General features: G+C 41.0%; 1 pseudogene; it reads right to left on the bottom strand.

Moving 5' to 3' along the window:
- Positions 1–13,443: 13,443 nt before the first annotated feature.
- Positions 13,444–22,944, bottom strand: LOC141812585 (uncharacterized; annotated as a pseudogene).
- Between the last annotated feature and the right edge of the window lie 621 nt (positions 22,945–23,565).

The raw sequence follows: 23,565 nt of genomic DNA, 5'->3' as shown, positions 1-23,565 counted from the left end.
ATTGCTGGTTGGCACAAGGTAAAATTCTCCTGAGTGGAGTGGGTCAGGACACATTCCTAAGGGGAACATTAGGCGTCGATCTAACCCAGGGTCTCACTGGAGACCTGAAGTTAAGACCAAAAGACAATTCTAGGAACTGACTCTCCAACTTTATCTTTGCATGTTATTTGGCTAACTTTAAATGTAGGGTTGGAGAGATTGAACACTTAGACTTCGAGTGAAGTTTTCCAGAATTTCAGTGTTGGAGTTGACCTGAGTGCAACTCAAGTCGACTTGAATCTGGTCAACCGCAACAGAAGTCGGTGTAGTTTAAAATCCTCCACGTCGGACTAGAGTCAACCTAAAGAGGTACTCGAGTCGACTTGAAGACTAGATAACACAGTGAGAAGAAAAAGTTATCGGAAGGCTCTATGTCAGACTAGAGTCGACTTGAGTAGGGACTCAAGTCGACCTGAGGACAAAGTCACCGCGAAAAAGGTGGATCTACGCTGAGCTAGAGTCGACTTGAGTTTGAGTCAAGTCGACCTAAGCACTGTATAAAAGAAGATCTCGACTAGAGGCTCAGAACAAGATTTTCCATCATTCTACAAGACCACTCTATCAAGACGACGGTGCCTTGAGCAACCCGGAGCAACCTAAAGTCGTCGCAACGTCGAAATCGCACGGAAACGACAATCAAGCATCTCGACTTCTTTGGTAACAAGTGTTGTTTTAATTTGTAATTTATTTAAAAGCATGTTATCGATTTGAGTTTGTATCGTTCGGCTTGTGTCCGTAAGGAACAAGTCTCAAAGTGGATTGCTCGTCGGAAACGGTCGAAGACCGTGGGCCTTGGAGTAGCAGTCTTAGGCTGTGAACCAAGTAAAATCGACTGCGTCCTTGTGTTTCTATTTACTTTCACTTTCTCTTTCATCTTACTCTCGCTTTCATACTCGCTTCCGCACTCGTTTAAATCATTCATCGAAAATTGGTTGAAAAGCGTAGAAGCGCTATTCACCCCCCCCCCCCCCCTCTAGCGCTTCTATCGATCCTACAAACATTTCTGACATTGATAGAAAAATCTTTGAAAAATTTGTAATCTTCCGCGAAATTAACAAATAGTCGTCTGAACGACAGGAATTTGATTGGCAATAATCGAAAAACCTATCCAATGGCTGGACAATGAATTCTGACTTCCAAAAAAACCTAATACAAATAGCCTTCCCTCTCTTCTCCCACTCCTTTCCCATTTGGCTGAAAACAAAACAGAGGACTCCTCCTCTGAAACAAAGTAACATGGTAGCATCGGGTAAACACGATCTGCCAGAGCAGGCGGTGACTTGCTGTCTTCTTTCAGACAATCGGCGGTAGCGGCAAACAGAGAGATGAGGAGAGGAGAAGTGTGGCTAGGGTTTCTCGTGATTTTCTTGTTCTTCCTCGCGTTAGGCGGACGGCGAGCCGCGAGAATCGGCCACCAACAGCCCGGGCAGGCGGCGGCTCCTCCCTTTGCTTCTCCAACGGCCTGCGAGCAACACGAGAATGGCACTGTGGGCAATGTCGCTCGCACAGGAGGGAGAGGATGCACAGGGGAACCAATCCTCTATTTTCTTGCTTTCCCTCTATTTTGTCGCCTGGTCGGGAGGGAAGAGCTACGGACCAGCTTCCTCCTCCCTCGACCGACGAAGCAGCCAGCAGTTCCAACAACTCCCTCATGCGGACGGCAAGCGAGAGACGGTGCCACGCGCACAGCGTGGGGAGGAAGACTTCGGCGCCATGATGTGGGAGAAGGAAGGCGGCACTGTTTTGGAATCATGATTTTCTCTACATTGAGAAACATTTCTACATTTTCTGGCAAAGTGGCCTTCTTCTCCACAGATGTAGCATTTGCATTTCTTAACTCTTGTCCTATCATTTTGATACTTTTTCTTGATAACACGGACATGGGATTTATGAGGCTTACCTCGATAACTTTGTGCCTTCCGCAAACCATGAGAATATCTGATGGATTTTTGAAGATTAATATGCTACCCTTCTTTTTGGGAATTATGGCTTCTATTCCCAAATTTAGGCTCCCAATTCTCTTGGTCAGCTCGTCAATGGAATTTTCTAGCTCCTTAGATGATGCTGGAGCTGGTTGAGGAGGTGTTACCTGTCTCTTTAGTTGCTGGATTTGATCTTGTATCTCTTGCACCTTTTGGCTCAAAGATATTATTAGAGAAAGCAAAGTGTTATTTTGCTTGATTAGAGTTCTTTGGCCTTCAAATGTTGTTGTACTGCTTGATGGTTTAGCAAAACCTACAGATGGTGCTTCCAAAGTTTCTACTGCACTTACAGCTTTCAGATAGGACTGGGTCTCAGATTGCTTTACCCAATCACTCATCCACCTATTAGTGTCTTTACTTCTTGAAAAAGTGTGGTGCTAGTAGTTCTCAGAGATATCAGATGGAGAGGTGACTGGTCCATTATTGCCACTATGGAGATGGACCTTACCAGAGGAACACAGATGGTATATGTGATTCCTGATCTAATGCTGACAGTGGAAGATTTTGCCAACCATATAGAAACATCCATCCAGACCCATGGTTATGATGATTGGCAAGGAGGAGCTAGCAATCTTCTCATCACAAGAATGGGGGTAGGCCGCCTAACTAATATAAGTTTTACAAATTTTGCATATAATGTGCAGAATGTCGTGGACTATTTGGTAAGCCGAGGGGTAATAGCCGTCGAAGGAACTAGATTTATAACTGATGAGCTAAGGGAGCAGAGATGGATATTGAGGCCATCTACCCGAAGAAACCCAATTACTCCCACAAGGCTTCTTGGTATCGTCTCGGTGCAACGCGCATATTCTCACGTTTCAAAAACATACGTAGCGGAAATAAAATAAATAATTAACAGTAATTATTACAACACACGCATGCATATAGAAAATAACAAGTGTAGAAGGCATGACAGGAAATTAAAATTTTTATAAAATAATAAATTATTCTAAACCGTACCTCTCAGATGACGTTTGAACGGTGTTGAATCAATCGAGTGGTCCTCGCCGGAGTCCCGCCTCTACTGGTGATCCACGTCAAGTTCGATCATTTAGACGGCTTTGGAAGTCACGAGTCTCGTCATCGTCTTTGGTTCTAGTCGATGATCGATGATGATCGAATCGAGAGAATCCTTATTCCGAAAACCATGCAACAACGTTTGTCACGATCGATTTTCGAGGCTTTCTAACTTTCACTGAAAATCAAATTCCTGGTGCAACCATTGATTGCCGATTTGGGACAAAATGATCAAAATGTTTTTTGATGACAATGAAACAATTTTCCTGAAGCTTCACAAGCTCCCGGGAAGATAACATACGATCGTCTGACGACCGAAATCTATTGATAGCAATTTTTCACTTTTTGACGGTTATTATACACTAACAATGATCGATAAGATCAAGATCTGGAAGCTACACTAGCTTCCCAATGGATTGTTAGCGTAACTCTTCGCAAGGAAGAAGCACAAGAAAGAGGAATTTCTCATGCTGTTGCTCGCTGTTTGTGTGGAAAAATTAGCATCGCCGATGCTTGGGGTTCCAGCAACAATGGCAGCAGCCATCAGATGGCGCTCCGGCAGCGACGACAGGCTTCGGCTCTGGCTCATTGTGCTTCAGCGATCATCCACAAGAAGAGGGCAGCAGAGGCGGTGGCACAGTAACACGTCTCGAACAGAAAAGAAGAAGAGGAAGAAGAGAACGAGTTTCTGGCTTCTTCTCTTCGTCACCCACACGCGGCTAGCTCCGCTTCTTCGGCTGCCGGTGAACAGAGGGAGATCAGAAAGAGGGTATCACGGTCGATCGAGAAGAGCCAAGGGCATTCCGGCTTCCTTCTCCAGCCAGCAACGCATCTGATTGGAGCGGTGGTGCCCTCATGCTGATGGGGCAGGGAAGCTGGCGCTCATACGAAAGAAGAGAAAACAGAAATGGAGACTAGGGTTTCGAAGCTTCTTCCTCACCGGCGGCATCAGGGCGGCGACAACCGCAGCTTGCTCACAGCCCCACCGGAGCTCTGGTCGCGATCTACTTTAAAAGGTCGTAATCTATTTTAGGCAGGTGGCATCGGGCGTGGAAAACCAACCCCTGAACCTGAAAAACCCTAAAACACTGATTCAACTAAACCGGATTAAACAGGCTAAACCGAATCATATTACTGTAGCAAATCGGGTTCAAACTTGGTTTGCTTGGTTCACTAACGAAACAAATTCTGATTTGACCCAAACTAGTTTTGTTCAATTCGTCTTCACAAGACAAAGTTTCTCATCTCTTCCATTTTTTCAAAATCTCTTTCATCACGAACCAAACCAAGTTGGTTCAATTCGGTTCAAAACTGAATCATTTAGTTCACTAATCAAACGATCTCTGATTTAAACGAAATCAGTTTCGTTCATTTCATCTTCGTAAGACGAGTTCCATCATTTTGTCCATTGTCTAGTTTAATCAGACATTATTTCTCTCGTTCTGAGAATCAAATTCTCAAACTCGTTTTATGTCCTTCAGAGAACTTGTAGTGCGTGTGACCCAATTGGTTCCCGATTATGTTGGTCATCCGTAATTAACAATTAATTATGGAACGATTATGAGAGGCACCTAGTAGTATATCATGATCCCCAATTGATCAAAAAATCAACGATTGATTCCAGAACAATTCTAATCTGTTCAGCAGCTCTAGTTAAATGTGCCTCATTTCTTTCACCGTCTTATACTCGCTTGGTTCAGGACATGGTCTATGTGTCGGTCCCCACTAGACTGACTACGTCACACCTAGCCCAAGCTGCTTTTTTATCCTGTGGATTCAAGTTACTTGTATACGTATCCAAGAGTATCGTACTCTTAACATGTAATGCTTTGGCCAAAGACTTTTAGTAACAATCCTGACAAGCGACTGCAAGGTATACGTCTCCTTTTCTAAGGAGCGGTGAATCCTCTGTGAGCTATTCAAACACTTTCGGACACTTCGTCTTATACTCAATCATCTCAGGTCTACACCTCCTCGGATATGCTTGCTTAAGATGTCAAAGTGTAAGCCTCCATGACCAAGGTGACTTGAATACCGCAAGTCAAAGGAAACTCACACTTAAGTGGTACTGAGATCTTAATTAATATATATATATCAAATTATATGAAGTCTCAAAGTAGGTCACTCCAATGAACTGGTTACCTATAACCAGCATCCACATTTAACTCTCAACATCTAACGTCGATAGTAGTGAGATCAACTGCTTGGCTAACCAAGGAGTTCAAACGTGCTAGTCTCGACAGAATCGATGACGTTCGTATTCATCAATTCCTCGACTAGGGATAATTCTAATACGTTCATAATTACACGTGTAGAGATGCTCACTAATTGTGATCTAATCATAAATTCTCTCACGCTATGAATCATATTGCGGACATTCAGTATTTGAGTTTAAGATCCAATCAAACACATATGGAATGTGCACTCAAATAGTAAATTGCTATTTATCCAATAAATAGTATAACCATAAGACGATTGCCTTAGGACACCTCTCAAATCTAACACCAAGAAATTCAATTTCGGTACCGCGAGCTTGTACTTGGTTGGAGAGAGAACCAATCCATGCTTTTCGCAGATATTAAGCATGTTGAAGCTCTGCTCAAGCTGAAAGTTATTAGGTCAAGTAAAAGTTGTCACAGAACATTGGCCATGATAGTACAATTTGGGACTAGTGGTGCTATTACTGGCAAGGAAATTAAAGGCAAGGAGTGTATAGTTTTCAATTACAAAACTCTGAATGATAATACATACAAAGACCAATACAGTCTCCTGGGTATCAACACCATTTTAAAGAAGGTGGGAAATTCTAAGATATACTCCATATTTGACTTGAAGTCAGGCTTCTATCAGATTGCCATGGATCCCGCCTCTATTGAATGGACGGCTTTCATATGTCCATCAGGGTTATACAAGTGCCTAGTAATGCCATTTGGATTGAAAAATGCACTACAGTAGTGCCTTTAAATTGGGAACATATTAGGGTTTGGGTTTGGGTGAACCAAATTAGGAATTAAATCAAACCGAACTAAGAAGTTTAAGATTTATTGTAGCAAATCGGGTTCATTCTTGGTTCGCATGGTTCAATAATCAAACGAACTCGAATTTGATCTAAACTAATTTTGTTCAATTTATCTTCATAAGATGAAGCTTCTCATCACATCCGTTTTGCCAAAATCCCTTCCATCATGAACCAAACCAAGTGATATGAACCGCAAGTATACGGTTGTCGTCAAGTAATAAAAAGATATTGAACCACATGGACTATGTATTAGCTATAGTGATGTCACTAAGATAGTTGTCTAGACTCTTAAGGAAACGGGTTGGTTGAGGATGTTGGTTTTATGTGGTAGTAAAAGAGAGAGATTGGCTTGGGACTTATGGGTGAGATGGATAAGTTTAGGATTTCAGATTCATATCAATGCTAGGTGATATCTCTAATTCATGTTTGTTCCCTTATTCTCAATGTTTTCCACCTTGTAGGGATTCTAACCAAGATACCAACTCAACCTCGTCAGGCTTTGTTGGAATTAACCATGATACTCTAACGCTACGATTACTAGTTCAGGACAACATCAGATAGTCTGGTTATGGCTCTCCCGCTGTCACTCAATCGCCCCAGCATACTTTCAGTGTACTACTCTCTGTCACCGAGCACCCACTTAAGGGATCCATTCCTAGTCATCAATAGCCATTAGCTATCCCTTATGGAGGTTTATCACCGTGTAAAGATTACTTCGAAAAGTTCGGTTTAAGGTTAACCTTCTGTCACAAGGCACCCCGGTATACGATCCTAGGATATCCCTACACAATAATCTACCCCTCATAATCATGCATATACGCTCACACAAATATTTCATCAAACACATTCAAGGCACATAATACATGAAACAAGTGTAAACACTTCATTGAATAGGGAAAATGACATAAACTAGTTCATACATCACCATCGTTACATAGATGTTTATCCTACATCCTAAACTCAAGGATCTACTCCATTACAAGAGGATTACAAAGAGAATACAAAAAGTAAAGCATCATCCACAAGAAGGAAGAAAACTTATCTATAAGCACAAACATCTCTTGTAGATCTTCTTGCTCCGGTGTAGGATGGACTGGTGGAGAGGAGTTAGTGATGACGGATTGGTAAGGAATGGAGCGTTTAGGGCCTTCCCTAGAGAGGGGAGGCGCCATCACCAAGCCAAGACCAAGGGTTTTGGAGAATGACCCAAGATAACCTAAGATTGTGTTTGTTTCCCACTTTTAAACTCTCCCAAATCTGCCCAGATTTTCTTGGTTTACAAGGCTCCACCTCAATAGGTTTTTCACCTAATAAACCCAGTTTTCTTCAATTGGACTCTGAATCAAAGTTGTAGAGCTTCCAATTATCTTCATTTTGGTGGGTGGACCGACCCATAACTCTATCTGAGTTGAAAGTTATATTGGTTCAAAGTTTGGTCTGCAGTTTGGGTAGAGCACCCAGCGTGGCCGCGGTTAGGAGGCACAGCCGTGTCATTTAGCATGGTCGTGCTATTTAGCACGGCCTAGAGAAGTCATCATTCTGTACATCTTGAAGCAAAGTTGTAGATCTTAAAGTTAGCTACATTTTGGTAGGTGGCACGGTCCGTAGGTCCACTTGAGCTGAAAGTTATACCCATTTTACTTTAAATCTGCAGAACTGTCTAGAAGGGAGATACGCCCCATGCTTTCCGTCACACGGCCGTGCCTAATAGGCACGACCTGGAACAGGCACGCTTTAGGAAAATAGGCACGGCCATGCCTAATAAGCACGGCCCTCACCTGGCGCGCCTCTGGAAATGAGGCACGGCCCTGTGTGGTCCTGCGGTGGAAGTGGGCACGGCCGTGCCTGATAGGCACGGCCCATTGCTATCTTCATTCTGTTGGAGGGACACGGCCATTTTGTTTCCTTTGTTGTTCCTTCTCCATTTTTTCGTATTTACTACATAAGAAACTCGCCCGTGATGACGAGCACGGCCAATGCGAGTCTCTTTTCTCCGCTTTTTGCTCCACCATCAATAATGCATCGTTTTGGCTCTAAATCGCATCCTATCAATCAAAATATACAAAAAATAGATCTCCAAGCAAAAGAGTAAAAATAGGCAATAATAAATGAAATAGGTGTGACAAAGTAGATCATATGCAATGAATTACAAATAGATGAGCGTTAAATAATGCTAAAAACCATATATGACCAACGCTCATCACCAAGTTGGTTCAATTTTGATTCAAAATCGAATCATTTAATTTACTAACCAAACAACCTCTGATTTGAACGAAATCAACTTCGTTCATTTCATCTTTGTAAAATGAATTTCAACATTTTGTCCTTTGTTCAGTCCAACCAGACTTTATTTCTCTCATTCTGAGAATCCAATTCTCAAAGTCGTTTTAAGTCCTTCAGAGAACTTGTAGTGTGTGTGACCCAATAGGTTCCTGGTTATGTTATCCATCCGTAATTAACTATTAATTACGGAACGATCATGAGTAGCACCTAGTAGCACATCATGATCCCCAATTGATCGAAAAATCAATGATTGATTCCAGAACATCTTCTAAACCTTTCAACAGCTCTAATTAAACGTGTCTCGTTCCTTTCACCATCTTATACCCTCTTGGTTTAGGACATAGTCTATGTGTTGATCTCCACTAGGCTGATTACATCACATCTAGCCCAAGTTATTTTCTTGTCTTATGGATTCAAATTGCTTGTACATGTGTCTAAGAGTACTGTACTCTTGACATATAATGCTTTGGCCAAAGACTTTTAGTAACAACCCTGACAAGCGACCACAAGGTATACGTCTCCTTTTTTAAGAAGCGTTGAATCTTTTGTGGGCTATTCAAACACCTTCGAGCACTTCGACTTATACGCAATCATCTCGGGTCCACACCTCCTCGAAGATGTTTGCTTAAGATGTCAAAGTATAAGCCTCCATGACCAAGGTGACTTGAATACCCCGTAAGTCAAAGGAAACTCGCACTTAAGCTGCACTGAGATCTTCATTGATATATGTATAGAACCATATGAAGTCTCAAGGCAGGTCACTCCAATGAACTGGTTATTTTTAATCAGCATCCACGTTTAACTCTCAACATCTAATGTCTCCAGCCAGCGAGATCAACTGCTTGGCTAACCAAGGATTCTAAATATACTAGTCTCGACAGAATCGATGACGTTCGTACTCATCAATTTCTTGATTAAGGATAGTTTCAATACATTCATAATTGCATATGTAGAGAGGCTCACTAGTTATAATCCAATCACAAATTCTCTCATGCTATGAATCATATTGCGGACATTCAATATTTAAGTTTAAGATCTAATCAAACACATATGAAATGTGCACTCAAATAGTGAATTGATATTTATCCAATAAATAGTATAAATGTAAGACGATTATCTTAGGACACCTCTCAAATTTAACACTTTCTTTATCCATGATATATTAATCCATGATCCGACTTTATTATGGATACATGATTATGATACTAAAGTGCATCTTCATATCACACAGGACACAGGGATAGACTAGAGATGAACTCAACTTCTTGACCCATAAAGACCAAGACATGAGAGGTTGTTCACGAGAGTAGTTCAAAAACTCACGAGAGCACCATTAGCTATCACAGAGCATAATAGGTTCACCCTAATTCAGCATCACAAAGTAGTAATAACACCTAAAGGGCCATGGGGTATCGTGATAGGAGCCTTCCTGAGAATGAGATCACTTTAGTAAGGATATTTTGAAAGTAGACGTCACGTTTGGATGAGTACATCGGTATCATTCCAAGAAGCATATATCGATTACCTTATGATAAACCATCTACATGCGCATCAACATTGAGGTGAGAAAACGAATAATATTTAAGAGTGTTAACAATTATCACAATGAAACTAAAATTCTAGAATTGTCTTCCAAAATTTATTTTCTCCTAAGACTCCTCGCTTTTGTAATTCGCTTTCTTCTTCACGATTCTCATGATTATAAATTTTTATAGATAGTCTGCTTCGCAATTCTAACTAGTACTCGATTTACAGTCCCTATGAAATCAATATTTTATAACTTGATGACAACTGTGCACTTACGGATTTCCCTCATTAGTGAGTAAGTCAATGTAGTCTCATGAGGGCTTCTTGGGGGATAGGAAAAATTACCCTACCTTAAACCTTGGGCGAAGGCTCTAGTTATGATTTTCAAAGTGACTGAAGGGACATCCAAGGTCACCCAGCTAAACCTTTGGAAGTATTCCCACAAGGATTTCTATGCCACCTGCTTCAGATTAAATGAGCTAAGGGGTGTTTGGGGTGCCTCTTGGAACAAAAATATGATGCAGGATGATCGAATGGACTCGGGCTTCAATGTGGTTAGGAAGATGTAACATTTAACTCCCTCTAAGTACTAGTGAAGTTCTTGAATCAACACAAGTGTTGCTCTAGGTCCATACTGTCATTGTACTCTTCGACCTAAGGCTGTCGAGAACTTGCTGACAGTCCTTCCTCCAAGATGGTCAAGGTGAAAGGCACGCCTCGGCACCTAGCGATCCTCTTAGGAGCAGCCTAACTGGCCTCCCAGGCTCCCTCTTCGAATGAGAAGGTGTTGTTGTCCCCTCATAGCTCTGAAAAGTGGATTCCTAGAAAGGAGCGCATGATGTCAGTGCCTCAGCCTCTACTTTTGTTGTTGGGGGTGCCTAGTACCATCTCACCACCTCCTCCACAGTAGCAATAATCAACTGCACGAGTTACCCCAATGAAATAGGGTCTATCGTAGTCTCCAAAATCATCTTAGCTAATAGTCGGCATTCACTTTCCAAAGCTTTAGTGTGTTGGTCAATTGATACCCTCTGTGTGCTTACTATTCTTCACATCACCACTCACATTTCCACAAACAACACCAAAATGTTGTGGATGTTCCTCTCCCTAAGGGTTCCAACTGATAGAGCTGAGATCTAACTTTCTTCGCCTTCTGCTATGTCCACCGAACAACTTGCATGTCAACATGGGTTAAAAGGTGTCGACAATGGTTGATGTGACCCCTCCGAGGTTCAAGTTAGTCCTAGATTAAGAAAATGAGAGAGAACGAGAGAGAGTATGTGCTCACATAGGAAAGCGAACCTACTTCTCCACACCACCTACCCTTTTATACTAAGCCTTTCAGTCGTCCATGTAAGATACCACTTCGGCTTGCCACAAGCTTGACTAGAAGGATTCTATCGGGTAGGGAAGGCGACAATGTCGACCTCATTCACTTGTCACTGTCTGACCATTCGCAACAAGCCCTGTCAACTACCACCTGACTAGTGTTGGTTACTAACAGTCGCAACTCTATCAGTTGCAACTATCAAATATGGTCAGAGTTATCCATTTCAGAGGGCTTTGGCTCTATGGGGACATTCATAATTGACGATATTCACATAGTCTGTATTAGAGTGAGATATTCTAGGTTAGGGATATTCTTATAATTTACATTGGGTGAGGAGATATTCCCAGTCAGGGATAATCCCATAGTTTGCACTAGAGGGGATGCTCCCATAATCTGCACTAAATTAGAGGATATTCTTAGTTGAGGATGTTCTCATAGTTTGTGCTAGGGGTGAGGGGATGTGTTTTGGTTGAGGATGTTCCCATAGTCTGCACTAAAGCGAGGGGATATTCTCGATTGAAGATGTTCCTATAATCTGCACTAGAATAAGAGATGTTCTCGATCAGGATGTTTTCATTTTTTGTATTGGACTAAGATGATATTTTTCGATCGGAGATATTCTCATAGTCAACACTGGAGTGAAGTGATGTTCCTAGTCAAGTATATTCCTATAGTAGGTACCGGCTCTCCTAGGTGGAATTGACATACCTAAAGGTATATTGCCAAGCCATAGGAAACAAAAAAAAAACTTTAGTAGATAAAATAAAATGGAGCACAAATTTTGACAAATATTACATGGAATTCTGCTATCACCTTGTAAACAAAAATTCATGAGATAGCTAATCTTACATAAATAGGATTACTTGGGCAAGGGCATTGTATGGGGAAATAAAGTTTGTTGAGGAATAAAGTCCTCTCCAAATTCTTCTACAACTTCTAAGAGTTTGACTTTAACCAACAAAAATAGTACTAAGAAACAAATATTGAACGAAACATTAGCCACACATACAAAATTAAAATGTAGGATCATAAATGAATCAAATATACATAAATAAATTTTATTTGATTTGATAAAAATATATTTATATTCATTTAATATACACAAAGTTAATTAAATAAATAATTTTAAATAATCTATTAAATTAAATGAATAAATTTAAAAATATTAATATTTATGAATAGAAATGTAAATGAATCATGAACAAATATTCATTATGAACGAATAAATTTAAAAATATTAATATTTATGAATATAAATATAAACTAATAAATATTGATAAATAAAATTTATAAATTATATTTATTAATAAAATTTTTATTTATATGATAAATAAATAAATTTATAATATAAATTTACTAATAAACTAAATAAATTTTAAAATATAAAAAATTCAAAATAATGAAACAAACTTAAACTGAAAACTCAATTTACCAAATGATCTCAAACGAAGTTTGAACCCATCCAAGCGTGTAAACAAAAAATCAAATCAAATTTAAACAATTCCATTTTAATAGATTAATTTAATTTAAACTAGATTTAATTGACTTATTATAAATAAATTTGATCGACACATGGTTTGACTGAGCTTGGTCATTCACATGCATCAGGTCAAAGTATTAAGCATTTGGACCCAAACAACGCCGCTTTTTATCAAACGATAAATTATACTATGAAAAATTGGTTTCCACCAGACAAACAACCGTCGAGTACAGTCAATTAGAATTGGCGGAAAATGGCTCATCAGTTAATTAGAATTGGCGAACACACATAAAGTCTACAATGCAATCTTCGTCCCCGGGTCATGGTGCCACGGTAAGATATTTAGGTTATCACCTAAGCACCCGCAGTTCAATCTCCAACTACGACATATTTGTAAAAAATTTTCTCCAAATGAGGATCGGAATCAAAGGATGCTAGGTATCTGAGTTGGCCGCTGCGTGCGCTTTCCGATTCCTTGATCACTGGTAAAAAAATTTTATAAGACCGAACCAACCACCCTCAAAAATTGAGTCAATATGATTAACTGGAATTATCATTTTTTACAATGCAGTCTTCCAAACTCAACAGTCTATAAAAAAAAATATTCTGGAAACGACTAATATTGGAGTGAAACAAGCTAGTGATAAATTTTATCAAATAAATTTGATCAACACAAAGCTTAGCTGAGTTGGCTCATTTACATGCATCAGGTCAAAGTACTAAGCATTTGGACCCCAAAACAACGCTGCTTTTTATCAGACGAAAATTCCTACCATGAAAAATGGTTTCCACCAGCCACAAACAACTGTCAAGTACAGTCACAAATAAAGTCTACAATGCATAGTCTTGCAAACTCAGCAGTCTATAAAATAAACATTCTGCAATCGACTAATCTTGGTCGAGTGAAACAAGCTACTGATAATACAGTACCAAAGCTCATCTAAGTGTCTTAATGGTTGTAGGATCTGTCGATTAGTACCTCCGAAATCCATAGTCCATGAACCTTCCTGATGGGCACTCGTACGCCATATGTCCCCTCCCACCACAGTTGTGGCATATCATCAGAGGGCCCATGCAATCCCAACTCTTATGACCAACCTGGTTGCAGTTCCGGCAGATGACATCTCGGAATCCACCATGATAGCCGCCGCCACCCCTTTCACTGAACATTTCCGACTTTGGGCACTGCCTGGCCACATGTCCAGCAACATTGCACAGGTTGCAGACTGGTTCATTTTGACAGTCACGAGCAAAGTGCCCAGTCTTCCTACAATTGTTGCATGCTTTCTCATTTGTGCAGTCTATAGCAATATGTCCTGGTTTGTAACAGTTGTTACAGAGCCTCATGTCACCAGGAAGGAGTTGAGGAGATGAGCATTCTCTTGCAAGATGGCCAGCCTTGCCACAGGTGTGACAGATGCCCTCATTAGGACAATTGCTTGCCATGTGTCCAGGTTCTTTGCAATTCCAGCATATTGCCTCCACAGTGCATTCTGATGCAATATGCCTGAAGAGAGAAAAAGTTGCCATTTTAAATATTAGATATATACTGTATATGCCTTACAGGCCAGAATATATCTCAAAATAATTTACAAGCACAAATGTAAACTACACAAGGCTACCAAAGAAAAGTACAAAATCTCGGTGCATTTTCTTCATTATCAAGGCTTTGAAAATAAGAGATGAATCTTACTAGCCTCATATTGATAGAGTATAATGGAGAGAAAAATTCATTTAGCCAAATCCCAAATAATTTGAGCTTCTTGCATAGGACTTTAATTAAGGGGAAAATTTCCATGCTGACAGTACCAAATACTTCAAACTAACATGGATCACTGATGCTGAAGATAAGTATGATGACAAGTTTATGCATGCAAGGTCAAGCACACAGCTCTGAAGTACAAGTAACTGGCAGAAAGATTGTACCAGACAAGATGCAAGCATGACAAGCATTGAATATTACCCGGGAAGACCACAGTTATTACAGACAGCTGCATTTTGGCATTCTCTCGCGAAGTGTCCAGGCTTCTTGCAGTTGTTGCACAAATCATTCCTGTAATACAAAAACAAAGAATTGGATGTGAAAGATTGGAATTGAATACAAGTTGGCAGATAATTAATCAAGTACATATTGGTGCCAGAAAATCAGAAAGTAAAAAAGATTTTAACATTTTGAATTGTTTTAATGATTTTTGGCAATGGGGGAACCACATACATGGTTGCCTTTTCCCCTCCACATTGCAATGCTTTTATCATTTTAAAAATTTAACAGTTTGTTAGTTCCTGCAGAAAGCCAGGAATATCAGATATCTTTAATTTGATTATTAGCATCTGTAAAACTGGTTTGGGCATGTAATTCAGATCCTACATCACGCATTCTGTGACGGAAATCTAGTACCTCCATGTCACGCGGGAGTTAAAGTCAGTGAAAGGAACGCCAAGAAAGGCCTAGAGGTAAGGGGTTTAAATTTGCTACGAACCTGAGCCTATTCAAACTAGATCACAAGTACGCCTTGGTCTTGGGCATCAACCTCTGCTCCATCTCGGTCTTGGGCATAGACCTCAAGCTCTCCACGATCTCATGCGTCGACTTCATCTTAATCTCGAATATCGGCCTTTATTTGGTCTCGAGTCCCACCTAAGTCTCTACTTGATCTCTTGCGCCGACCTCTGCCTCAAGCCTCGAGTCCCGATCTTGACCTCTACTCAGTCTCATATGCCGATCTCATCTCAACCTCGGGTGCGGATCTCTATTCGATCTCGGATCCCGACCTTAACCTCTACTTGGTCTCATACGCCGACTTCGGCTTAAAGTCTCGAGTCCCATCCTCGGCTTCTACTTGATCTCATGTACCAACCTCTGCCTCAAGCCTCGAATCCCGACCTCGGCCTCTACTCAGTCTCATGCCCCGCCGGCCTCTATTTGATCTCAGATCCCGTCCTCAACCTCCATTTGGCCTCATGCGCCGACCTCGGCCTCAAGTCTCGAGTACCAACCTCGACTTCTACTTGGTCTCATGTGTCGACCTTTGCCTCAAGCCTCGAATCCCAACCTCGGACTCTACTCAGTCTCATGCATCGACCTTATCTCAGCCTCGGATCTCTTTTCATCCAATTCTAGGTTGAGCTCATAAAATCGGGTCACCCACAAGACCATGAAACCCTCAGACTGTTTCTCCGGGAAAGCAAGGAAAGTAAGACATGGACAGCATAAGCACGTATACCGAAATACACTATAAATAGTAGTGCATATCTCGGAATAAACCATAAACAGATGCTTATGTTTCGGAAAACGAAGACATTGATAACTTTATAAAAAGTTATCCATGCCCATGGGCACTGAGATGCATACATGAAATCCAAATTTCCCGAATCCCTTAATCTCCTTCTCTTGCAAAATTCAAATTTGAACGTCGGAGTAGCTTGTCGAGATCCATCTCCGACATCATTCTCTCTTTTAGAGTATTTTTCAAGTCTCTTCATCCTTTCCAGCGACTATCTCAAGAAGTGTGCATATTAGCTCGTTCATTGATCGGTGATTTGATTATCCACGATATTTGGTCGGAACAAATTGACACCGTCTATGGGAACTCTGAGGCAAGATGCTGTGATGGTTAACACCAAAAGAATTACTGACAACCATGATTCCATCAGAGAGAAAAGCAACAACAACATGGTGGCCACGACACAAGAAGATTTTCGAAGGGATCTACATACAAGTCGTCTTCCACTACATCGTTGCTACCACCGCCCACTACAGTCAATTTTTGGGGATCTAGATCTTCGCCTTTCCTTCCGTTGCCCTAATTGTATCTCGCCGATTTTCCGTTTTCCAAATTATTTTCTCAAAATACAATACCCCTTTTTTGAGCTTTCACGCAATTGACGTCGTCGTTGTTGCTTTCCAATCGCCTTCCCCTAACTTCTAAGCGCTCCTCGCTCAACTCACAAATTCTAGTTCCCTAATACTGACACTCTCTCCGCTTACCTCGTCTCTTTCCCCTCGCACACCTACGCCACCTCCAACCCCAATGAAGGGGAATGCGACTTTCCTTCCTAGTGCCAAGAACTAATCGAGACCTCTTTTCGCTTAGCCTCCATCTTTGAGCGATTCTCAACTCAAGTGGTGCCATCAGCCTCGACAAGAAGACTAGATTCAGCGACGCCACAAAGTAAGGTTATTGCGCCCAACTCTGAGTCGGTCCTAAGCCCCGCTAGCTGTATAGAGGATAAACATGAGTTGTGCTCTTCTCTCTCGAGTCCTCAACTTGTCCTTTGCTCCTATGATTATCTGCATCGATTATCGATTGTGTGCTTTCGCTTCTGCTATAGAGGCTCCGATGTTTTCTCCAAGTCCATTCAAGTTCCCTATACAGGAATGTAGAGAAGGTGCTCGACGCAATGTTTGGACAAAACACTCTCCATGTGGGCATATGCTGCTCTATCGAAGTATTCACCTAACCTGTCCGCCAATTCAAGAAGTCGTTAACTTTAGAATGCTATCAGCTCGTTGAAGTCTCTGACATGCCATCTAGATGAGGATCCACTAAAAAGGTTTTTCAATAGCAAGATAAGTCTTCTACCTCTCAGGTCTATGTCATGTTTCTTTGAGTTCCTGGTATATGTAGCAAGTGTTTGAGACCAAGAACAATTTTGACCGGGCTTCACCAAACGCTAGAGCGCTCACTATGTCAACCATAGCACTAGCAGATGTGCAACAGCAAGAACATAAGCCAACCCCACAAGAGCAAATGGTTGACTCATATAAGATGCTTAGGCAATCTTGGTTGAAGTCCATTTCACCTACTGTCAAGGTTCATCCTTCGAGTCCAACATGCCTAAACTAATATTTGTCGGTGTTCTGTGGTATGAAGAACAACTTCATCAAGAGATCAAGACATATTGACTTCACAAAAGTGAAAGGTATAAAATAGTGAAAGAAGATGGATTGCTCTTTGGCTCAACTTGGGACTTCCATTGGTAACCTCCAAGAGTTTTTATGGATAAGATAAGTCACTTATCTTTTATTGCTACATTCATCTTTTATGATATCATTTTTTAACATCAGTAACAATATCACCTACTATGCTTGCTAAATTTTTACTATAAGAGGATCAACTTGTTGATCACTTAGATTTCATGGTTTCTCTACAATGTAAAAAAAATTATAGATGTGTCAACCTCTATTCATTGTTCTCTCTCCAATCCCACTGGTATTTGAGAATTGTGAGATCAAGTATATTATTCTCTTTCGACTCAGATATAGTCATAGATCTAGCATTAAATTCAGAAAATCTTACGATAAGCATAGAGCCCCAAGCTCACAACATAATCTTACAATAGGCACGGAGCACGGAGCACGGAGCCCGAAGCTCGCGACATAACCTTATCATAAACATGGAGCATTGAGCCCTAAGCCCCGAGCTCGCGACATAACCTTACAATAAACATGGAGCACCAAGCCGTGAGCCCCAAGCTCGCGACATAACCTTACGATAAACATGGAGCACCGAGCCCTGAGCCCCGAGCTCGCGACATAGCCTTGCGAAAAGTATGAAATACCGAGTCCCGAGCTCCCGACATAGCTTTACGACAAGCACGAAGCACCAAACCCCGAGCTCATGATATAGCCTTGCGATAGGCATGCAACACCGAGTCCCGAGCTTCGAGCTCGCAACATAGTCTTGCGATAAACAAGAAGCACCGAGCTCTGAGCTCATGACATAGTCATATTATAAGCAAGGAGCACCGAGCCCCGTGCTCGTGACATAGTCTTACGACAAGAACAGAGCACCGAGCCCCAAGCTCGCAACATAGCTTTTATGCAACGAGCCCCAAGCTTGCAATCTTGCGACAGACAAGGAGTGCCAAGCTTTGAGCTCGTGACAGTCCTACTACAAGCACAAAGCATCGAGCTCGTAACATAGTTTTACGATAGATACGGAGCACCGAGTCCTGAGCTCATTACATAGTCTTATGATAGGCACGGAGCATCTGTCTCAAACTCGCAACATAACCTTACGACAGGCATAAAGCATCAAGTCCCGAACTCGCGACATAGCCTTACGACATGCACGGAGCACCGAGCCCCGAACTCGCGACATAGCCTTACAACAAACACGGAGTACTAAGTCCCGAGCTAGTGGTATAGCCTTCTGATAAGCACGGAGCATCAAACCTCGAGCTCTCAACATAGCTTTACAACTAAGCCCCGAGCTCGTGACACAACTTTACGACAGGCATGGAGCACCGAGCGCCGAGCCCCGAGCTCACGACATATCCTTATACCTTATGACAAACACAGAGAACGAAACTCGAGCTCGCGACAGTTTTACGATAGGTACGGAGCATTAAGCCCCGAGACATAGCCTTGTGACAGACAAGAAATACCGAGCCCAAGCTCAAGATCCTGCTATGGCAACTTCATATATATGCGGCGAAGCGACATCTCATCAAGGTATCCCGACGATAACTCAGCACAATACAATCAATCGAACTACACTTCTTTCGACTAGACTAATTAGGGATGCTTGTGATGTGGCGGAAATCTATTACTTCCATGTGTCACACGGGAGTTAAAGTTATGATGAGTTGTCAGTCAAAGGAGCGCCAAGAAAGGCTCAGAGGTAAGGAGTTTAAACCTGCTGCAAACCTAGGCATATTCAAACTAGATTGCACGTACGCCCTGATCTCAAGCATCGACCTTTGCTCCATCTCAATCTCGAACATGCCTAAACCTCAAGTCCCGACCTCGACCTCTACTCGGTCTCATGTGCAGATCTCATCTCAACCTCGAGTCTCTCTTCGTCTGCTTCTAGGTTGAGCTCATAAACCCAATTCGCCCACAAGACTATAAAACCTTAAGACTGTTTCTCCCAAAAAGCAAGAAAAATATTCCGGAAGACATGGACAATGTGAGTGCATATATCAAAATACACTATAGACAGTAACATGTATCTCAGAACAATCCATAAACAAATGCTTATGTTTCGGATAACGGAGACAATGGTAACTCTATAAAAGGTTGTCCATACTCATAGGCACAGAGATGCATACACGAAACCCTAATTTCTCCAAGCTCTTAATCTCCTTTCTCTCGTAAAATCCTAATTTGAGTATTGAAGTGGCTGGTCGAGATCCATCCCTAACATCATTCTAACTCTCTTTTGGAGTATTTTTCAAATCTCTTCATCACTTCCAATGACTATCTTCGGAAAGTGTACACATCAGTCTGTTCATTGATCGGTAGCTTAATCATCCACAATATTTGACCGAAATAACGATCATTCAATATACTGCAATTAGCATGTAGCAGGGTTTAAAATCTCGTGCCGAACCGGTCGAAACGGGCGAAATTTTTCGTTCCGCCCGCCGACCGGCACCGGCACGGCCCGGCACCAGCCCATCCCAGCTGCCAGAGTCGCGCGACTCCGGCGACCGCGCCGGAGTGGTCGTGCGACCCCGGCGGCCTCGCCGGAGGGGTCGCGCGACACCTCCGGCGCGGCGGCGGGGTCGCGATCTTGCGATATCGCCCGCGCGTGCCGAGATCGGGGAAATTTTGGGATCGGCGACGCCGCCGGAGGCTCCGCCCGGGGCCGGCGACGCCGCCGGAGGCGCCGCCCGGGGCCGGCGACGCCGCCGGAGGCGCCACCCGGGGCCGGCGATGCCGCCGGGGCCCCGCGAGGCCGCGACACGCCGCGCAGCCGCACCGCGTCGTTTTTCTCTTTTTTTTTTTAACTTAGGTATTAATTGGATTTTGATAATCAACTCCTAGCTATAGTTCAAAATTATAACGTAGGATAATTTAAATAGGCTTTATTAAATCCTATAAAATTATCAAAAAATTTATTTTTTATTTTTAAATATTTATATTAAATTTTTTATTTTAATTAATATATTTTATATTTTAAAAATACCGAAACTATACCGGCACGGTACGATACGGTACCGAAACTGTATCGTTCCGGTCCGGGACCGAAACTCCGGCACGGCTCGATATTTTAAACCTTGGCATGTAGATATTTTTAATGGCTAGCTTGAAACACAAATCAATTTATCATTTAGAAACAAAATAAAATAAGCTGATAAGAACCTGTCAACTACATTATATCTCTTACTAATTTGGATGTGAAAGATTGAAATTGAATATAAGTTAGCAGATAATTAATCACGTAAATATTGGTGACAAAAAATCAGAAAGCAAAAAAGATTTTAACATTTTGAATTGCTTTAATGATTTTTTGTAATGGGGGAACCACAGACATGGTTGCCTTTTCCCCTCCACATTGCAATGCTTTTATCATTTTAAAAATTTGTAGCAGTTTGTTAGTTCCTGCAGAAAGCCAGGAATATCTTATATCTTTAATTTGATTATTAGCACCCGTAAAACTGGTTTGGGCATGTAATTCAGATCCTACATCATAACAACATGACTCCACAGCCACATGCTTCAAGTTTTAACTATTTGAGATATGCCGCAATGTTCTTTTCCCTCATTGAACTATATGTGAGACCTTCACTACTAGTCCCAAGCCACCAGATTATTAGAAACTTCCATCTGCTTTACACCTTAACTCAGTCAACATGAATACTTGTGACATAGCAACAGATGGCTCAAAAACATCATAAATTGAATAATAGAAAGTAGATGTTCAAGGACAAAGCTCGGGAACTATAAAATGGAAATGTGATCAACCTGAATTCTATAGAATATTTCAACAAGAACACAGATTAATCTTATTATATATGTAACTCCATTCAAAGAAATCTAAAAATAGTATCAAAATGCATCAGCAACGTTCAGAGATGTAAATTGAAGAATTCATAAAAATAGCTATCTTTGGTCAATCTAATATAGGTTACTGATTCCAATTAAACATAAGGCAAGTAAATTAATACAAAAAATAGAGCATGTTGCAGAACATTAAATAGTCCTTTTGGAGAGAACAATATAGTTACAATGCACAATAATGATCTTGTTTATAGCAATACCTATCAATATAATCCAATAGCAATAACAGTTCGAATGTGCAAATGAAGATGTATGACAAAGGTATTACAACTACAATTTTAAAAAGTCAATGAAGCATTCACCATGGTTCTCTAACACTAAGTTCTAATATTATATCATGCATAAAATGCAAGATTTTAAATAGTAAGAAACCTTGAACCACGACGGAAATCCCTGCGGTATGGTGCATCACGATATGAGGTACGTTCTCTGCGAATTCTGCGATCTGGAGGCGGGCTACGGCTGTTTTCGCTCATCTTCAGACTTTCTTCAAATCAACTGCTATTGCTGTTATGCAGAATAACCAACACCAATTACCACCACAACCACCACCACCACCACCACCACCAAAATCAAATCCTCCCTGTTCACAATAAAACCATGCATCCAAGCCACCTCCATAAGTCCAAAAAGAACCACCAAACTTTCCTTTGATAAAAGATAAAACAAACCAAATTTGGAGAAGTCTCCCCAAGCATGCATAGCACATTCTCCATTGCAACTTGGGACCACAACTCTCCCATTCATCTCACCAACTTTAAACACCATACTTTTTTTCGCATTCATTTCACAACTATATGACAAGGTCATCTAACGAAGGCTCACTACAATTGTGATCAACTCCATGTTAGACCAACCTTTATATACTACATTTAGGAATCAGGCAAAAAATAATAATAATAATAAAGAACTGAATACTAAGGGAAAATATCATGAGAATATGATCAAGGAGGCTCTCGTAAGAGATACACACAAATACTTACAAGTTGAGCGAGGGAGAGAATAAAAGAAGACTAGCAGATCCAAAAATACAACTCGTATCAGAGTACGTTAAAAAGATTTAACTTTTTGGAACATGCTGTTTCCTCAATAAGAAACATGAGCCAAGTTGCAAATAAAAATCATAAGATTCATCGGTAAACATACCCATCGATCAACAGGTACATCCATGAAGCCATAAAATAGAACATAAATATACACACGCACCAACGCACAACACAACGAAACGAAATTTAGATGTCCAAAATCTAATCGATGATTTTGCAACTATAAATTTAGATCTAAGATCGATGAAGTCATGAAGACGAGAAGCAAGGAAATCTCTCCGCCTAGTTCACTATGACATCGATCAACAGAAGTTTCTCCAATGATCACTAAAATCATATCTCGAAACCCATTAATTCAAACCTTAACAGATCTAACCTAGGAAGGAAAAAAGAAATCATCTTCATGGTATCTTAGAACCAAGAACTAATTGAAGGGAAGAAGTCACCCCAAATCAATGGTCCTCGCGCTCTACCTTCGGCAGAAACGAAACAACCACCCCAACTCCTCCGCCACCACCACCCCGTCTCCTCCTCGCGGTCTCGCCCTAACGCAATCGCTTCTAAAGAGAGAAATGGAGATGCGCATAGTTCGAACTTAAAAATAGGCCGGACCAGATTGGATAAGGATGGTACTGCTCGGCCCAATTGTGGGGATTCACCTTCAAATACTGTAAATAGCTGATGATCGCGCAAGTAAAACAAGTTATTATTTCACTGAAATAAAAAAATACACATAATATTCTAACTCTAATCATTGCGATAAATAAACATTTATAAGAAGATAAATGAGAAACTGCGCGCAGGAGGATATTATCACTTTATTTCAACTCTTGCCTTCTTCTACAATTCCACTGTGTCGCGCTATCATTATTTAACTAATTGCGTAAATATTAATATGTTAAAATAGAAATCAATCATATATTGATGACAATCTAATTTTTGATGATGTAAATATAATATAATATTTATTGGGAGAAAATTTTCTATAGATTTAACTAGTGTTTTAAGCATTTGATAGTACCACTAAAAAAAATGATAAATCTCAGTCAGT

Source organism: Curcuma longa, chromosome 19 (assembly GCF_044706935.1).
Source record: "Curcuma longa cultivar G26 ecotype Majalengka, Jawa Barat chromosome 19, ITB_CL_G26_1.1, whole genome shotgun sequence".
In the NCBI taxonomy this organism is placed as follows: Eukaryota; Viridiplantae; Streptophyta; class Magnoliopsida; order Zingiberales; family Zingiberaceae; genus Curcuma; species Curcuma longa.
Note: the sequence above shows the minus strand (reverse complement) of the source record. Positions and strands in the feature narration are given on the sequence as shown.